This window comes from Bactrocera tryoni, chromosome 5, assembly GCF_016617805.1.
Source record: "Bactrocera tryoni isolate S06 chromosome 5, CSIRO_BtryS06_freeze2, whole genome shotgun sequence".
Classification (NCBI taxonomy): domain Eukaryota; kingdom Metazoa; phylum Arthropoda; class Insecta; order Diptera; family Tephritidae; genus Bactrocera; species Bactrocera tryoni.
In genome coordinates, this window is record NC_052503.1 from 13,146,880 (window position 1) to 13,165,968 (window position 19,089).

General features: G+C 34.3%; 1 protein-coding gene across 1 annotated transcript in view; it reads left to right on the plus strand.

Moving 5' to 3' along the window:
• Positions 1 to 19,089, plus strand: part of LOC120776683 (putative uncharacterized protein DDB_G0282129) — a 102,684-nt gene that overhangs the window by 33,753 nt on the left and 49,842 nt on the right. The window contains exon 2 of the mRNA XM_040107561.1: positions 1,247 to 1,266. The gene's annotated coding sequence lies outside the window, so the exon portion shown is untranslated. The remainder of the gene's footprint in view (positions 1 to 1,246; positions 1,267 to 19,089) is intronic.

The window sequence follows — 19,089 nt, forward strand, 5'->3', positions numbered from 1 at the left end:
TTCATATAAAATTTAGCAAAACGCGCTATTTCGGGACTTGCACATTTCTTACACTTTAACTTCGTAATTACACAAATTATGTATATTTACTTGCTAAGAATATTGTAAATTTTAAACGGTTTTTTGAAAGAGATCATAAAATTTCTCTGAAAATAACAATTACGATGTCATATACACTATTGAATGTTCGGAAAAGTTTTAATATACTTCGGAATAGCCTTAAAGCTTATTAATTCTAAGAGAAATGTACAACTCGTTCTTCTCGATTATTGAGTTCTAGAATATTTTTTAATCTCGAAATTCGAATTTCGAAGTAAGATTAAAATTGTTTGTTTCTAAAAAAAATTAAAATTTTATATTTTCGATTACACAAGCATCATGTCCGAAAGTAGTTTCGAAATAATTCGAAGAACAATTGATTAATCTTAATTTTAGAAAGTAATCAAAGTAATATTTCGAAATACCGTCAAATAGCTATAAAATAATTTCATTCTATAAAAACAACAAAAGTCCATATTTTCGCTTACGTATGAACTTCAAAAATATTTTCGAAATCTGAAATTTTAAATATTTTTGAAATTTTTGAAATTTGAAATTTTAAATATTTCGAAATAGCTTTAAAATGGTTTAATTCTAAGAAAAAAATTAAAAATCAATATTTATGAAGTTCGAATTTCGAAATTATTTTCGAATCCTGAAAATTGAACGTGTTGAAAATCGGATTATTTTATTGAAATACATATTTTTGTTTGAATAAAAATTTGCGGTTTCAACAATATGTTACAGTAATATTTCTAACTATCACTAATCGAAATTCCTTTGAAGAGTTTGAAGATATGCAAATGTATGTAATTCCATTTGTGCTATCGAAGCTAGTCCTTTTGTCTTATAATATAATAACTAAAGGCATTATTTTATTTTATTTCGATAATATTGATTTAGAAGAAATTTAGAGCAATTCGAATAAGTTGATAAACATTCAGAATATTAACGAAGCTTTATTGACGATTGAAAAACGCATATTCTGAACCTTTAGCCATAGATATGTTTTTAATGCCGCAGATTACTTGTAGTTTTTATTCTCAAAATTCTAGAAATGATACATCTTTGAGGTATACAGCATATCATAGTGTTGATTAATACATATTATATGATTTTCGTAATTTTTTTATTCCAGCTCTAAAGTTTAAAATAAAAATCAAAACTCTACTCTACCAACTTTAATAATATTTTTATATATTTTCAGATTTATTTCCATTAAAATTGGTATGTATTTGATTTATCTAAAATAAGATATAAATCTTTTACAAAAAATTTAACAATTTTACCGAAAATATTATATCTACCCATTTCTTGAATATGCTCCTAAATGTAGGCCACATTGTTGAAGTGAAATGCAAAGCAACTGCAAACGCTTTAAATTCCTTTATTGCCTACATTTAGCAAAATCTTGGCTAATAAACATACCGTTAAAGTAAACGTAAATTTGACAAAAATCAACAGACGCATAAAATACTGACATTCGAAATACATATGTACATACATATATACTTGTATACATATAAATCATAAGAAACCTGAAATTCAGCCATTTTAAGTGAAGTGTTCTACAATTTAAATTTACTTAAACACTAATTTCGAATAACAGTGTGTACAATGTCTGCTTATTAAATTTTATTGCAACTAAAAGTGATTGTTGTTGCATCTCAACTGATTTTCCTTTCATAACAGGATATACACATATGTATGTAGATAGCATGCATGAAATCGATCCATAGCTGCATACACATATACATATGTATGTGTGCATATAAATATGTGCTTAAATTGCTGATTACGCTTATTGAACTCAATATAAACTCTCGCCACTTAATTGCACCGCAATGTAGAATTCATACTTAATTTACTGCAATTTTGCTTAAATGTGTCAGCTGTTAATATCGCTACAGGCGGATATAACCATGAGCGCATTGTGAATGGCAGCAGCTACTTATATATTTATGTATGTAAATATAATATCACTTACTAAAGTTTATTATTGTTTGTTGTTGTAGCCACATTATTGTTATCTATTAGATGGTAGACTCACGGCTATTTGGTTGATATTATATATTTATGTCTATATATTGGCTTGGTTTGGTATTGTTTGAAGACAAAATTGCATTTTATTTGGGTATATGTTTTGTGGATAACTTTATTTTATATGTATTAGTGGATCTCTTATCAAACCAGAGAGGTGGCGGATTACCAATTATTGAATATGGAGGGCTACTTATCTGGCTATCTCAGCTTTTATATATAACTATTCGATATTGTAGATATACATATACATATCTGGTACGTGAGCAGAAGCTATCCATCTGCGATGAAATTAACAATTTTATTATGGTGGTGAATAATAAAATACTATAAAAGTTTTAAAGTTTTTCTGTGACTAGTACAATATGTTTCGCTTACTGGGTATACATTGCCTTTACGCTCACATATATATACATAAATTGCACAATGAAACAAACACTTGTGATCCTTACAGTTCATTACAACGAGTAACCGCAAATTCTTTTAATTATATAAACTCACCACATTTCATTGATTTTGCAATGCGGGCCATTTGGAAGCGGTTGGGAAAACAATTTAAAATAATGTTACATATAGTAAAATATGGAAACATTGGTACTAAGAGGATTAAGTTTGTAGAGGATAATATGGAAGAATTTTGGAAATAGTTTAATCGGATGAAAATAGATAAAATATAGACATTAGAAGGCTAATAAAGAGTAGTTCTGAGGAGTTATGAAATGACAGGTTCACACAATGAAGGTTCACTTTATTGAAGATCTTGATATTTGCGACGATAATGGATAATGAATTTCGCTTCCGAGTCTACCTCTTATGCATCAGGGTGTACTACACTTTTGGGTTGTCCGTGGAATAATTTTCCTCCGCGTTTATAAAAAGGTTTTTTGCGATCTTACTCCAAAAGGAACTTTTTCTTGTTTTTAGCTCCCAAGTTAATAGTCACTGAAAAGAATTCTCTTAGACAGGGGTCTTTTTTTACACCAAAACATTAATATTACTACGAAAACTGTATCGAAACGTTGAATAAAAATATAATAGGTGTATCGATGTTTTAAAGCTTGAAATGGATTTTCGTTTTAAGATAATTATTTCCATCATTTATCATGTCATGTTCTTTTCTTTCTCTAATTATTTTTAATTACATTAATAAACTGATCTAAAAATTCAAGTAAATAGCCTTGTGGAACCTTCTTTTCAATACAAGCTGCTGGGATTTTTAGGTTTCGATTTTAAGGTCTACGTGGCGATTACCAGATTTTGTACGGAAGCATGCTACTTTCAGACCAGTAAAAAATTTAGTTCTCATTGCTAAATATGGTAGTTCCTTTAATAGTGAAAGTCTGGAGTTTATCTGTCTGGTGTGATTTTGGTCAAGACTTTATAGTTGCAGACAGTTATTATTTTCTAAATAGTTTGATACTTCTACACAGGGTAAGTTCAGGTATGTCAAGTTTTTCTATATCTACAACATATAGAAAAACAAAAAAAGATCAATACAATACTTTACAATAAGGCAACCTTTAAAAAAACGGAATAAAGTACTTAACAAATGTTTGAACATTATATGCAAATAGTCGAAATGACTTTGCTTTTAGGGAGTCACTATCGCAGCAGGTGTTCTAGCGTCATACTGATGAAACACATTTCCTCTCATATTACGCGAGGCTTGTAGTTTCTAGGCTTACCGGTTCAATTGTTGAAAAGTGGGAATTAAGAGTTTGGGCGTAGGGGGTTAGTTCGTAGTAGATAATTCCCTGGCAATGTTAGTTAACACATAGCAAGCCTTCCTGACCGTCAATCCTAGCTTATCCACCGTTTGCGCTGGCTTCCCGTGATTTGACTAAAACCATTAGAAATGGATCGATTTTGCACTAACTCGTGTAGCACCCATACATAGAGCATCTTTTTGTTTCCAAATGGGTGCCAACGGTTTTTTGAGCGCTATAGAAAAAATTCTTGAAAGTTTTTATAGATCTAAATTTCTGATTTAGAGAACAAAAATAAATATTAATAATCGAAAATCGCTTTATTGTTTTTCAAAATATTTTCCATTAAGATCTGTATACTTTTGTATGCTTTTGAACCAATTGTCGAAGCACTTTCACCGCTCTGATTGCGGTATCTTCATCGCTCAGATGTCGAAAAATGTTGACCTCTTAGTTCATTTTCTACATATAGGAATAAAAAGAAGTCATTCGGTGCTCAATCAATTACGGTGCTTTACTCATCTAATCGATGTGTGAGAGCTCGCATTGTCGTGGAATAGAGTGATTCGCCTTCAGCGGTTAGACTTCTTGATTTCTTGAAAGATAACAGACAAGCAAATGATTGTGTAACTGTTAAAATATACTGTCCTCCGTTGTTCTAGTAGTGCCTCTGCATAATGTATAATTATTCTAAAAAAAAAAAACACGGACAACCATGTCTGAATAACTTTTGTTGGATTCGGCTCATGTTGAAAGACCAATACAGTCGACTGCTGTTAACTTTCAGGTTCATACAAATAAATCCAGGCTTCGTCATCTGTCATCATGTTATAGACCGCTATCGTATTTTGTTAACATTCCTCTCTACCAATCGACACGAGGCTTTTTTGAGCGATTAAAAAATGTCTTGGGTTCCAACGTGTACACATTTTTTGCAGTCAAATATTCATCCAATATTGAATCTATGTTAAAGCCACTAATGCCTATATCTAATGGGTCACAAGACGAACTTGTGATATAAGTTTGCACACAGCAGCAATAGTTTTCGGAACTACAATTGATTTTGGACGATCTTCACGAAATTCGTCTTAGAGTGATCTTCGACCTCGCTTGAATTCACCAAACCGTCGATAAAAACTGGTCTTTGATGCAGTTTCATTACCAAAAATTGAATTAAGTTCGTCAATGCACAATTGCTCAGATAGTGCACGTCGAAAGTTACAAAAAATAATTGCTCGAAAATGTTTGCGATTTAATTACATTTTTTGGTCGAAATGAATATTTTAAGTCACTGTAAAAAACACAAGTAGCATTGGTACGTCAACACGTTCTGAGTATGTAAGAGATCAAAAATGTTAAACATTACGATAAAGTTTTGAGTTGCCAGATTGGAACTCTAGGGTTGCCAAATACTGAAATATAAAAGATAACCTAATTTTTATCAAAATTAAATAGTAAATATGTATGCAACTTTTCTAGCAAAACTTTATTACAACTTTCCAAACTTGATTGCAAAGCTTCCTGCTAACTTTTTACTGGACGACTCTGCGGGGATTTTCGACTAGTAGATTCAGATTCAGATTCATATTTATTTTAAGCATATAAATATACAGAAAATAGCAAAATTAGCAGCACTAGCTCGAGGCCATCAGCTGGTCTTTACAATTTAATATGATAGTAATAATTGGATGTTATGTCTAAATTCGACTAGAAAATTGGTCGGTTTCATTATGAAAACAATACGAGCAATCAAACTGATTCTAATTGTGAATTTTGTTGCTATTTTTAAAAACTTCTAAGGCTTATCGGTGATGAATTTAATACAATACAGGCTTCGTGTACCCCATGAACACTCCACGAGCTTTTCAATGTTGTTGCTATTCGCGCATGGAGTGAGCAAAATATATCTTGTCAGTTTAAAATAAACAAAATTAAAATATTTGGCATTTTTTGGTGTCGAAAACCGTGCAACAACGAAACCACAAATTGGTCGCGCGCTCAACACAGCGTCCGCGGCCATGTCGCATTGCGCGGGGTGTGAGGTTGCCGGCGCGTCTGTGTGGGAAAGTGAATAATAGCAGTTAAATAAATGCGTAATTAGAGTATTTAATGCTTGTATAAATTATATTGCGGGCATGTATGTGTGTGTGCGTGCTAATAGTTTTTGCTGGCGATGCCATTTAATGCCACTTCAAACTATAAAATATTCCATGCGCCATTGAGAGCGCTCAACGCCAGCCAGCACCAAACACACGCGCAACACACAAATCTGCTTTGCAACAAAAGCCGCTCATTGCGCAATGCAAATCATTCGCAGCGCTTAAATATTTACGCTTTAAGTTGCACATGCAATCAAGTGTTTGTATGTATGTGTGTGTGTCGCATTAATTGTACTTACGCTTATTTAAATGTATGCATGTGTGTATGTGTGCGCGTTTAAAATGTGTGCTCAACACGTTGCAATCTGTACATGATTTATTGCAACAAAATGCACAACAATAACAACAACAATAGCAATGGCATTGGTGTTGGCAACAAGCGTAAAACGGCAGTCGGCTGCAGCTGCAATTGTAACAGTTAGGCCAACGACAATAGTAAAATGTACAACAATAATAACAACAACAACTACAATAATTATAACAACAACAACCGCAACAAATATAAGAGTAATAGCAACAACAACATGAGTTGTAACAACAGCATGTACAATAAATGTCTGCCTCATGCAACATGATGTGCAACGAAAATGAATTAAAACAAAAACAAACATTTGTTATAATGTGGAGAAAAAATAAATTGCATGGAAATTGTGTAAATAATTAAATCTTGCAATTATTATCATTATTGTTGCACACACATACAAATGAGTGCATGCGTGTGCGTATGTATGCTTGCGATGGTGCATGTGGCATGTTGCCGCTGCGGTTGTTAATTTAAATCGCTGGCCGGCTTAAGTTCACTGCAACTTGCCGCTGATAAGTCAACGGTCGCGTAATTAATATCAGTGCCACAAGCTTCGCGAGGACGAAAATACTGTGATACGGGCCTGTAACAGAGGTGAAGCGCAGAAATCCTTAAATATAAAAACAAATTTAAAGAAACAATAACAGAAAATGTTAAGTTACCGTTACATGTGCATTTCTTAAAGCTTAAAAACGGGTGTTCCATTTGAAAGTTTCTTACTTTTTAAAGAAAAAACACAGAAAATTCTAATTTAATGGGGAATGCTTATTAGCATTTTAAAGAACATCCTTTCGCATTTATTTTTTGAAGATAATCTTTTTCAAATGTTGACCGCGACTACAAATCAGATGGTCCATCCGTTGAGTCCAATTTTCAATGACTCGTTCTAGCATTGCGACTGCCAACTGGCGAATGACCCACGTAATGTTTAGCCTCAAGGTCTGAATCGAAGTGAGAATGTCCGCATAGACTTTATACTTTACATATCTCCACAGAAAAGAGTCTAACAGTGTGTTATCACACGATCTTGGTGTCCAATCGACTTGCCTAAAACGTGAAATTAACTGCTCACCGAAGTCTTCTCTCAATAAATCCTTTGATTGATGTGATGTGTGGGAAGAGGCGCCATCTTGTTGAAACCAAATGCCCAGATCACGAGGTTCAATTTAAGACTTCAAATAGTTGTTATGAAGACGCGACAATGGTCGCCATTAATGGTTAAGTTCACATAGCACAAAATTTGGGTCGAAAACGTCGGATTTACTTGGAGTTTTTCTTTGCAGAACGTGAACTTTCGTTTGTTCAGGCGTAAATCTTTCCATGATGAAATTCTAAGCAATACTAAGGAAAAATTACATGACAGCTTGACATCGCCTCATACACGATCCGTCTACAAAAAGCTTTGGAAAAAATACTTCTATACTACGGTAATCTTTCTCATTAAATGCAAAAAGAGTCCCACTAGGGGCTACGCTGTAGCATCTAGCTACCATTCAAACTGACCGATCAAAATTTAGCTTTTAGTAAGCTTCGCGTGAATAAATCATTCTCGTGTATTTAAGGACACTGCTCAGAAAGCATTTGTCCAATAAGGGCGTAGCCTCTTGCGGAAACTGCTGGCTCTACGACAACAATTTGCAAAAGCAGGTTCAAGGCCCTAGGTTCCATCTACGTGGACAGAGATCACATCACCTCAGTTGCGCTCAGCAGGTTCCTGGATTTGTTTATGTTGCTGGACCTTTGTAATCATATGTGATATAGTTAGGTAAGGGCACAATAGACCATGAGTCGCCAAAAGCAAAGCCTCAATTTTACTATCAGTTTCAGTTAAGCGCGTGTTTTTATTTTCAAATGTACAATATATCGTACAGTCAGGGTTTGTCCGGAAAGTAATTGAACTGATTTTTTCCGCCGCGACTGTAAATCGTAGCGCCACGACTGGATTCGGTAGAGGGCGGTCCTAACTAACAAACGAGAGGCTGGTCAGTTATCTCCGAACACCCGAAGAGTCAGGGCAAACATTTTCGCGAGACGTGTTTCAGTGAGTTGTGCAAGCCGAAAATGCAGCGTTCGTTGGAGCAGAGGTGAAACTCGGAAAATCTGCCACAGCGACATTTAATACGATCAAGCAGGCTTACCCAGGTGGCTTTAGCAAAAGAAGTGCTATTTTTCGGTAGCACCAGGGCTTTTGGATGGCCGGGAAGAGGTCGTTGAAGAATGAGCAAATCCAAAGTAAAATCGTCCACCACCAATTTGTTCCTCGTGGACAAACCGTCAACGCCAAGTTCTACCAGGAAGTGCTCAAGACACTTAAACGAAGGGTGAATCGGATCCGACAAGATATCGCAGCCGGTTGGAAGTTGCACCACGGCAACGCCCCGGCTCCCACAGGTAGGAAATGTCTAGAGCAAGGTACCCGGCAAACATTTGTCAGGCTTTGACAAGCAACTTGGTCCCCACGGTATTATACACTAGAAGAGGTGTCCATAATGAGGCCATAGAGTCTATTGAAATTCGTGTCAAGCGCAGACATCCTACATGAAGGCTACTCCTCATGGACCTGGCAACTGAACTTCATATGGTATCGCAACCTGTCTATGCGTGGCTCACCTTTTTATAACCTTCAAAAAATAATTTTACTAATTAATTCCATCATTTTTTGCAGTGTACGCAGTGACAGATATTGCACAGTATCTGCCACTAATTCATATATTTATATGCGGCAATAAGTGCCAACGTACGGCCTCCGCATTAACACACTTTTTCATTCAATAAAACATGCACAAACGTTCGTATATATATATATGTACATATATGTGTGTGTATATATGCATTTGTGGTTGACATTTCGACTCACAACCATAATCATGTGGTTGACACGTATAAATAAATAAATAAATTGCACTTGCAACACATATGCAGCATGCAACAGCCAAAAGGTCTTTACCATATTTGTCGAGCTATTTTGATTTCATGTGCCAACACACACACACACTACTACACTCACATTTAAAGCAGATAGGCATTGCAACTGTCAGTGCCGATGCAATGTGAGAATGCAATAAATGCAAAAGCGTTTAATTGTCGAGTGATAAATGCGTTGCAGCTCAAACAGAGCCGGGCTTATTGCAGATATAGCAATATTTCTGTGACTTTGTTGTTGTTGCTGCCAACCGCCACACATGTGATTACACTACAAAGCTTGGCATGTAGTGTGTGTGTGTATGTGTGTGTTGTGACATGTCCCCAGGTTTGCTAGTTGCTGCTGACCATTGCATGGACCTTTGTCACCGAAGCGGCAAACATCACTTCCGGCTCGTCGCCATTTGTGGCACTCAAATCGCGTAATTATTTACGCTTCCGGCACGCACACACACATAAAGCATATACATCTTTGTGTGTGTGTGTGTGAGTCTATGCTTGTGTGGTTATGTCTGTTTTGTTGCGTGCATTTAATAACCCACAAACACAGCCACACAGGCACATACATAAATATATAGATAATTGTTGGTGAAAGTGAATTTGTTAATAAGCCGCCGCATTCACTTAAATACCCAAATAAATGAAAGTACTCGCTTATGTAGGCCTAGAAATCTTTGTTATTAATTTTAAATAATTAAACAGTTACTTGCATAATTCTCGCTTAATTAGCGCCAACCGGCGAGTGTGTCAGCTGAGGTCAAATTGAATTACTTTAATGAGGATTATTTCAGGTGAATGAATTACTTAGCTAGAGTCGAGCATTTTACATGTGACATGACAATTGAATTTTCAGAGCAAATGAAATAGAATTACATTTTAAATAACACACTTTAATTTACTTATATTTGTAATGAGGTACCAATACTAACACTTGTACATATGTATGTATGTATGTATATATGTATGTATGTAGTATAGACCTAAATACAATTATATACTTTTGTTTGTCACTGTAACTTAAATATTTCTTAATAACACAAAATAATTTTCCCTTCAAACTCTTTGAGAACAAAAGAATATCGTTCAAATACAACGAAATTGCGTTACGCAACAAAATTCCGTCACACGCACTATGCGCAGGTTATTAACATCGTTAAGTTCGTAAAAATGTTAATATTTTTTATAGATTTCTCGATGTAAAACTGAAATAGCTTAAAGAAAAAGTATCAGGTTGCCACCTGGTTGAAATTGTAATGAAATTAAAACAATTTAAAGTTGATAATAAAAATTGACGGTATTTATTACATACAAATATTTTTGTGCAGGGTTGCCATATGTTAAAACATAAATATTCTAAAAATACAAATTAATTAAAAAATTGTTGTAATATGCATACCAAAGTGGGAGCTCCACAAAATTTATAAAAAAGAAAATAATTCATGCATTGTTGCCACCTACATATGTACATATGTATGTATATAAAAAAATTTATTGTCTTAAAATTATTAGTTAATTACTAAAATTATACTATATATACATACATACATACGAGTAGCATAGTGGGAGCTTCAAGAAAATTTACAAAACAAAATAATTTCTGCAGGGTTACCATCCACCAAGAAATTAAATTATCTAAAAAATATTAATTTATTATGGAATGAATCAATAATCATACCACAGTGCGAACTTAAGGAAAATTTATAAAAATATTAACTTGTGCAGGGTTGCCATCTGTTAAAAAATTTAAATGTCAAAAAAAAATATTAATTAATTATAAAATTAATTCAATATGCATAAAAAATGGGAGCCTAAAGAAATTTTACAAAGAAATTAGTGTGTGCAGGGTTGCCGGAGGTTAAAAATTAAGTTGTGTAGGAGTATTGGTTAATTACAAAATTATTAAAATATGCATACCATAGTGCGAAATTCGAGGAAATTAAAAAAAAAGTTCGTTCAGGGTTGCCACCTATTTAAAAGTTTCATTGTTAAAAAATAATTAACTAATTACAAAATTTTTGCAATATGAGCATCAAGTCAAGTGTTCTATGAATACTTACAATTAAAAATACAGTTTGTGCTGGGTTACCAGCTGTTAAATAATTAAATTACTGTATAAGAATTGTAAATTAATTATATAAAAAAGTATTAAAATTTTAATTTAAAAGATAACTTGTTCAAGCCGTATATTTATGTAATTTTTTTAATAGGGTTGCCAGATGTTTTGCATTTTAAATGAAAAATGTATAAGTATATATTAAGTAACACTATTTATAAGCACCAAATTGACACCTTAACATTGACTTTATTTTTAAGGGTTGCCAGCATTATTTAAATTTTTTATTCTATGAAATTTATTTTAAAATTAATTATTACAATATACATATGTATCTACTTAGGCTTATCATCAAATCATATCAAAATAAATAGCATTCATGAACTCAAGATTTACACAGAAGAAAGCTTCAATTCTGTAGGTAATATATGTATTTACGCTCACGATTTATTTATTTAGATACATACATGGCAACTCTAAGCCACAATTTATTGTAACTACATGGCAGTTCTGCTCAAAACCTCACACGCATTCATATGACTGGTGCAAGAATATTTTTATGTCACCCAAGTTATGTAGACATTTTTCAATTTCGTGAGATCCATCTGCACCGAATGATTCAAAAGTACCGTTAAGGTATTGAAAAGTAACTTCTTTCTACATATTTAGCTGTTGCAGACCTCAATATTGAATATTAAATGAATAAAGATGGATTCTCTTGAGGCTTAAAGCATGGGCAAACAACCAGTAGAAAAAGTGTTGCCTACTTCACAGCGCAGTCAGTAGCACTTAAAAGATGATACAAAGATTAAAGTTCTTTATGTATTTATGCGAGTGTAAACATGTTTGCTGACCATATATACATTTGGTATGAAGTCATCGCCTGCGGTTGTTTACTTACTGGCAATTCTAAAAATTTTAAAGCTTCGGACTTTTCACTTCCTCATTATACTGCTGCAGTATTGAAGAACTGTCTTACATGTTTTCACGCTCTCGAATGTGTATATATTATTATTTTGTATAAAAACGTGTATGTATGTATGTATAGTATGTATGCATTTTATAAGCCACCGAATTTATCGCATTCAGACGTGCAGTCATCTGCGGCTTATTTTATGAATATGTCACGTGTCCTACACATCAACAGACGCAATATATTTAAGAGCACACATACGTCTTTGGTATAAAATAGCTACAATAACAATATTTCGTGCTCACTGTTGCCTCGCACTGCAATCGAAACGCCAAGAGGTCACAGAATTTCTTGCTTGCTTTGGTTACCCAACTGTTGGGCTCTTCGCTTTGTCGACTTGTAGACTTGTCATCAACTTTTCTAACATTTCAATATTTTATGGCTAAGATACATTCAATTGGCATACTGACGTGTCTACTCATACAGATACACAATACAATAGCACATGTGTTTCTATAATATTTTACTAAGCATAATGCTGGTCGTGGAAGGAGATGTTTCGGAAAATTGGCCAAGGGCTGCCTACTGTCTGTCTCCCTTTATGCGCTTGAACAAAGCGCCAAACTTGTCTGCCGTCGAGCTTGTATGGTGTGGGTGTATTTGCAATTTGTTTCGCCTTTCAGTTCTGTGTGCATTCCATGTTTGAGTGTGTGTGTGACTTTGAAATAGCCACTGAATTCTAGCTTCGCTCGTTTTCCTTTTGGTTTACATTTTACAAACACATTCTCTGAAATATACGCTTTCCCGCCCTCATTGGTTAGCTCATCTATTTAACTCGCACTCGAGTTTTTGTTTGCGCATAAAAAACCGTTACAAATAAAAAATGCTGTGTTTTTTAGAATAAAAGAATGTGTCCTTTGACATTTGATCGTTCACTTTTGATATGCTCCGGTTGCAATGCGGTTGTGAAATGAGTGTTGTGTTGATGAAATGACGTGAAAGTAAGTAATGAGGGTATGGGCAGGGGAAATTGCTAACTACTAGGCTTTCCATATGTGCATATGCTATACTGTTCAGTTACATATAATAAATTTGGGGATAGGTGCTTACATTTCAAATTTAGCAGGTCCGAGCACTTCCGAAAACTTCCACATTTGAAGATTTCGCCACATGACATTTGATGAATTGTAAAAAATCGCTCACAGGAAACATTTTAACCGCTTAAAACAACTTATACCTCAAATTAAATATTTTACAATATTCTGATTTTCTCGCTTGAATTAATTGAGATTTTTTTGATTTTTTTTGGTTTTTGGAACTCTGCGTGACTCATTTAACGTTATTTATGTTCACTCGAGAGTAAGTTGATTATAAATTTTCCAGGCAACTTCCAGCTTCATTTTTAGTCGAAATCACAGATACGAGTTTGAGATATCTAAATAATTCGTTAAGCTTTGAGATTTACCTTAATATTTCAAAGGTGTTCTTCCAATGCTTTCGGGTTTTCGTACTTTTACCTTAAAAAGCTATTGTTGGAATGAAAGAAATTGTACTTTCTGGTATAACAGATGGGTTGAAAAGGCCGTAGGTTGATTTATAAATGACATTACCGATATTAAATCCAGATGATTTTTAGTCAGCCTTAACCCTCGCGTAAAAATTTGACAGCTGTCGATATAATTGTATTACTTTATGAGATATAGTGTTTTGAGTGAAGCTGCTTGTGTTACTTTACAATTGGATAAACATAAACTTCCAGTTTTTGAATGCAAGGTTTTGCTTGATGAACATCATTCAGACTCTGCACCAGGAAAATCAATCATTGAGAAGTGGTTTGCTAAGTTTTAACAAGAAACGAGAACGATGAAGGCAGTGGACGCCTTAAAGAGACGATTACCGGCGAAAACATTAAAAAAGTCCCAAAAATAGTTTTTGATGACCATAAAGTGAAGTCGTTCGAGATACCCGAAAATTCGAAGATATCAAATGAACGTGTTGTATTTATTGCGAATAAATATTTAGGTATACGAAAGCTTTGTGCAAAGTGGGTTCCGCGCGAGCTCACAATCTATCATAAACAAAAACCAATTAAAGACGCTGTGGAGTGTTTGAAGCTGTTTAATCGTATTAATCCGAACTTTCACATCGACATGTGATAACGAATGAAACATGGGTCCATCGTTTCACACTGGAGTCATTCGACAGACAGCTGAGTGGCTTTTTATCCTTTTTTGAAGCTAAAGACCAATTATATTATAAAAATTGGATAGAAAAATTCTATGTCCGCAATAATCGTTGTACCGCTCTCGACAGTAACAATATTGAATAACAAAAACAACAACGACTTATTTTTAAGTCCTATCATCGTCTGGTTGTAATGCACTCCACAATAGCTCAAACCCCAACCCTCAATATTTATACTATATTCGAAATATTTTTAGGCGAAAGTAAATTCGTCTCTAAGATATGGCTTACGTGAAGGCATTGATAAGAAATATACCGAATATAAAGAAACATTTTTTTTAATACATATGCAAATATTTAGGCAATCTCACCTTATAAGCTTCAGTGAATGGCTATATTCAGAAACTTATGAATGTGGTCTATTAGCAGCCAAACTTTTCAAAAAGCGACATTCTTCAGGCCGTGAATAAATATATGCTTAAGAAATATATATGTATACATATGTACATCATATACATATACCTACTGAATAGAAAAAACATCGTCTTTAAAAGCAGCTACGATTCAAGATGGAGCGAAATATGTGGCTATATGGTTTACAGCGTCCAGCCGTTAACGGTACAGATAATCGCAGCAAAACATCTCGAATCTGAATAGCGTCCATTGACTGCTGGCTCCCCATTTGTCCGTTTGAATGGCTCGTGTGCTGACACGCTTGCATTGATAATGCTTGCTGTGAATGGCTCTTATGCGGATGTGGATGGCTTTGTTTCCAACTGCCTGATTGGCTTTGCGTGTGAATACTTTCAATTCATGCTCTCGGTTTTTTTAACGCTAAATGCATGCCCGAAGGTATTTCCATTTTTCAGAGTACCGTTTTCAGCTATTCAAGCAAGGGTTTTGAATAAACAGTTATTGAGTTTAAAAAACTGTGGTATGTGTGAAAAAAGATGTATAGATATTGTTGATAGGAGAGAGTATGCCTTGATGCGTTATTTTTAAACTTAAGCTTCCTTCGAGATTATAACGCAAATTGAGGTTAGAAATTTTCTACATTTTCAAATTAAGCAGTTTAATTTCTGTTATGAAAATATTTTTAGCAATATTTTTCAACAAAAAAAACAAACATGTTGTGGAAACTTCACTTTCGTGGAAATCGGTTATAAAAAATAAAGTTTCCCTATGTCTCCAATACCATGAATGGTTTGAATTTCTTGATATCGTCAATACAAGCCAAAAGATAAATACCAATCTGTCCCGTTTTCACGTCAATAATATTGTGCTAAAGGTTTTGATTTAATGTTCACTTATCTTGATGCAGAACCATTGTTTAAGAGTTCATCGGCACTACCTTACAAAATGTAGAAATAAGTAATACCTTTATAAGCATGTATAAAGGGTTAAATCGGGGTGATCCAAACAATGGAATAAAAATAACACACGAGCATTCATGTAGGTGACACTATGAAGTATACTTTGAAAGACAGGTTTCAAGCCACCTATTAAATATGTACAAATATGCCAAACGGTAAAAAAAAACAGGTAAACTATTACCAAATATAAATTGTCGAATATAAAGATTGTATATTCAAACAATTGGAGGGATGGGGAAAAAAGATTTAAACAAGTATGGGATGGTATACATATCTTGCGAAAATCGGATCGTGATCTGATTCATGGTAGTTTAACAATTTTTATTTAATGAAATTATTTCTCCCACAAAATGTGTTCTTAAACAATTAGCTAAAATGGTCTATGATCTGCATGCAAAATTTAAGCGATGGATCGTCGTTTTTTGTGAAAATTAAATACTAAGTTTGAATGAGAAAGTAAAAAAAAAACAATTTCGAAGTATTGACAATTGCTTTTAGCACAATTTGATCACCTTTCTAGCTATGTCTGGATACTATGCTAATGTTCGTCTTTTGAAGCAAACTAATCAAACACCCAATTTTCAACTTTTGCTTAGGAATCGAAGTGCTGTTCAGCCAATGCGTATCCCAGCGTTGAAAACAAATGGTAATCGGAAGCAGCCAAGTCTGGTGCATACGACGGCTGGGGTAGCAGCTCCCAGCCTATTACTTTGATTCTATCCTGAACCGATTTTCTTTGTGTGCAGCTGCATAGTCGTGTAAACAAATTGCTTTGGCGTGTCTTCTGGCCCACTCTGGTCTTGTTTTTCGATCAATGCTTGCTTCAAATTGATCGTTTGTTGTCTTTTGTCAGTTTTACCAGGTTTTAGAAACGCATGCTAAACCACACCCTTCTAATCCCACAGAGCATTGCACCCGTTTTCCACAGCTTTGGATCTTGCCCATAGCTTTTAAATGGTCTGAAATTGTTTGTTGTGCAACCTTCAACATAGCCGCCAGCTGCTGTTGTCTCAAAATATTATCTTCATACAATATTGTTTGCAGTTCGGTGTCTTCAAACTTTTTTTTGGTCTTCCATCTATCTACCAGAATTGACCTCCTGTTTCTTTTCTATATCTTAAAGTCGAAATCTACTAAGGAGAACATGTCTTTAGTTAGCCAAGACATAATAAATAATATAGCTTTGTTGTTTATGGTTTTATAAACTTGTACTAAAAATTGGATATGATACTGTTAATAAAAAGTCTATAATTTTCAATCGATTTGCATTAACACACATATATTTTTCAACAGTGTGATTCGAAATTGATCAATTGTGTATTGAATTGATATTAGTGAACAATTATGATTAATATTGTTTGCAAATATGATATCTATTCAATAGCATTAACACGGCTTGGTTCTTAAAAACATCAGCAATCATTAAACTTATGAATGCTAAATATAGTTACTCATACTCATAAAATAATCGAAATGCAAAATATTTTATGCCGAAACCCGAGAACCCACTTAAATATCTTGCCCCAGCTGCTACCCGCCTGCAACTGCGCTTATTGCTTACTTGCCACAGTTCTAATTACAAACTTTTCTGCCTCGAATGCAGCCGTAATTTCTTAATTTACTTCGCCTTAATTCACCAACAGCAAAACTGCCAACTTTGCGGCAATTCTTTTGTTGCTGACGACAGAGACGGCAATGCTTGCTGTGAAAAGCAAACCACTTAAACGAGTATATTGTGTGCATTTACAACAACAACAGAGAATAAAAGGAAATTCTGTCAGCAAGCCTGGCGTTGCTCACCGTTGGCAGGCAGTCGAATGTGCTCATTTCGGAAATGAAAAATGCCGCCACAAACCAACCACACACAAACACACAACACGTTTATACACCAATACAAACACATGTGTGCGATTCATGCACATAACTGTAAATTTAGCTGCCTTGCGGACTTATTGCCTGTTCCGCGTGCTAAAGCCTACAAATTACTTTTCTTAGTTGCGCTTTTGCTGATTTTTATTTTCTTTTTTTTCGTGTTTTTGCTTTCTTGCACTTCTCAAGTGTGAAAGCTCCTTCAATAAGCTGCTCCACTTCGACACTGCCGTTTTGCGGCGCTTTCTAGTACAGTTAATTATAATTAAGCCGAAGTGCTGAAGTCGCTGCAGCTCGGTTAGCGGCGTAGTGCGGTTCACACTTTCAGCGCAGTCATTTCAATGCATGTGTATGCATGTATGGGTGTGTCTGTGTAGTTGCATTTGTCGTGCTTAGCAAAGCGGTAAACACCTTCTTAAACGCCTTTTTAACTAAGCAGCTCTTATACTATTGCCTCCACTGCAGCAAACTCAACGTCTAGGCTGGTTTATTGCCATTGGCATATGAAGTTGCTGCAGTGAGTTTGTGTGCGTTGTTGCCTAAATGCAGTTCATTGGCTATATTAAGTTATTAGGGTTGCATGAATGCATGGCTTTTGACATTTAATTTCCTCATAGTAATTCAATTTGTTGATATTTTTACAGAGGTACTCTTAATTAGCAGGCATTAATTGTAAGTAATTGTTGTTAACTCAGGAATTTGTATAGCTAAGTACCAATTGTGCGGACATTAAAACCAAATTCAGTAGTTCTCAAAGAACTTTTTCATAACTTATGATTTTGAGAATTTAAAATTGAAATATTTTTATAAATTTTTTTGGTATCACCCTATGAAGGAAGTATTAACGTCCTGAACAGATCCCCATATTGCAAAGGAGTGATCCTGCCTTCAATCCAAATTCAGAGTGCGGAGGGAGCTTTATAGGCTTTTCAAAGTACTTGAATACAGCTTTGAAGACTTAGAAGTCTTCTTTGCAGCCTTGTATTTTAGCCTCTACCAGTTTGCTCTACATCTAAGTCGTAGGTAACTCATTAAATAACATATTAAGTGACCTGTTTTTGAAAGTTATATAATCTATAAGATTAGAACGATTTTAATAATACTTATTTTGTTTACCTTGACCATAGGTGCCTTTAGCAACTGATTCTCTAATGAATTCCGTACATTTGGTAAATGTGATCCTAAATGTAGACCACAAATAGCAAAATGAAATGTTGCCTACATTTGGGCGTATGATTTACTTAGTGAAGCTACACACCCACGACGAATTATAAAGTATTTACGAAAATGAAAAGATTGTGAAAAAATATGAAATAATAATAACAGAAAGCGCATAAAATATATTATCAAATGGGTTCAAACAGTTTACTCGATCGAATAAGAAATATTGTTACTTTTTCTCAAACTACAATTTCCTTGTTCGTGTAAAATATTTTGTAGGTCAACTCGAATGTAACGTTTTTTTTTGATTGACCTTATATTAAAATTTCCAATAAATAAATTATAAACGGGTTTTCTTAACTTTGC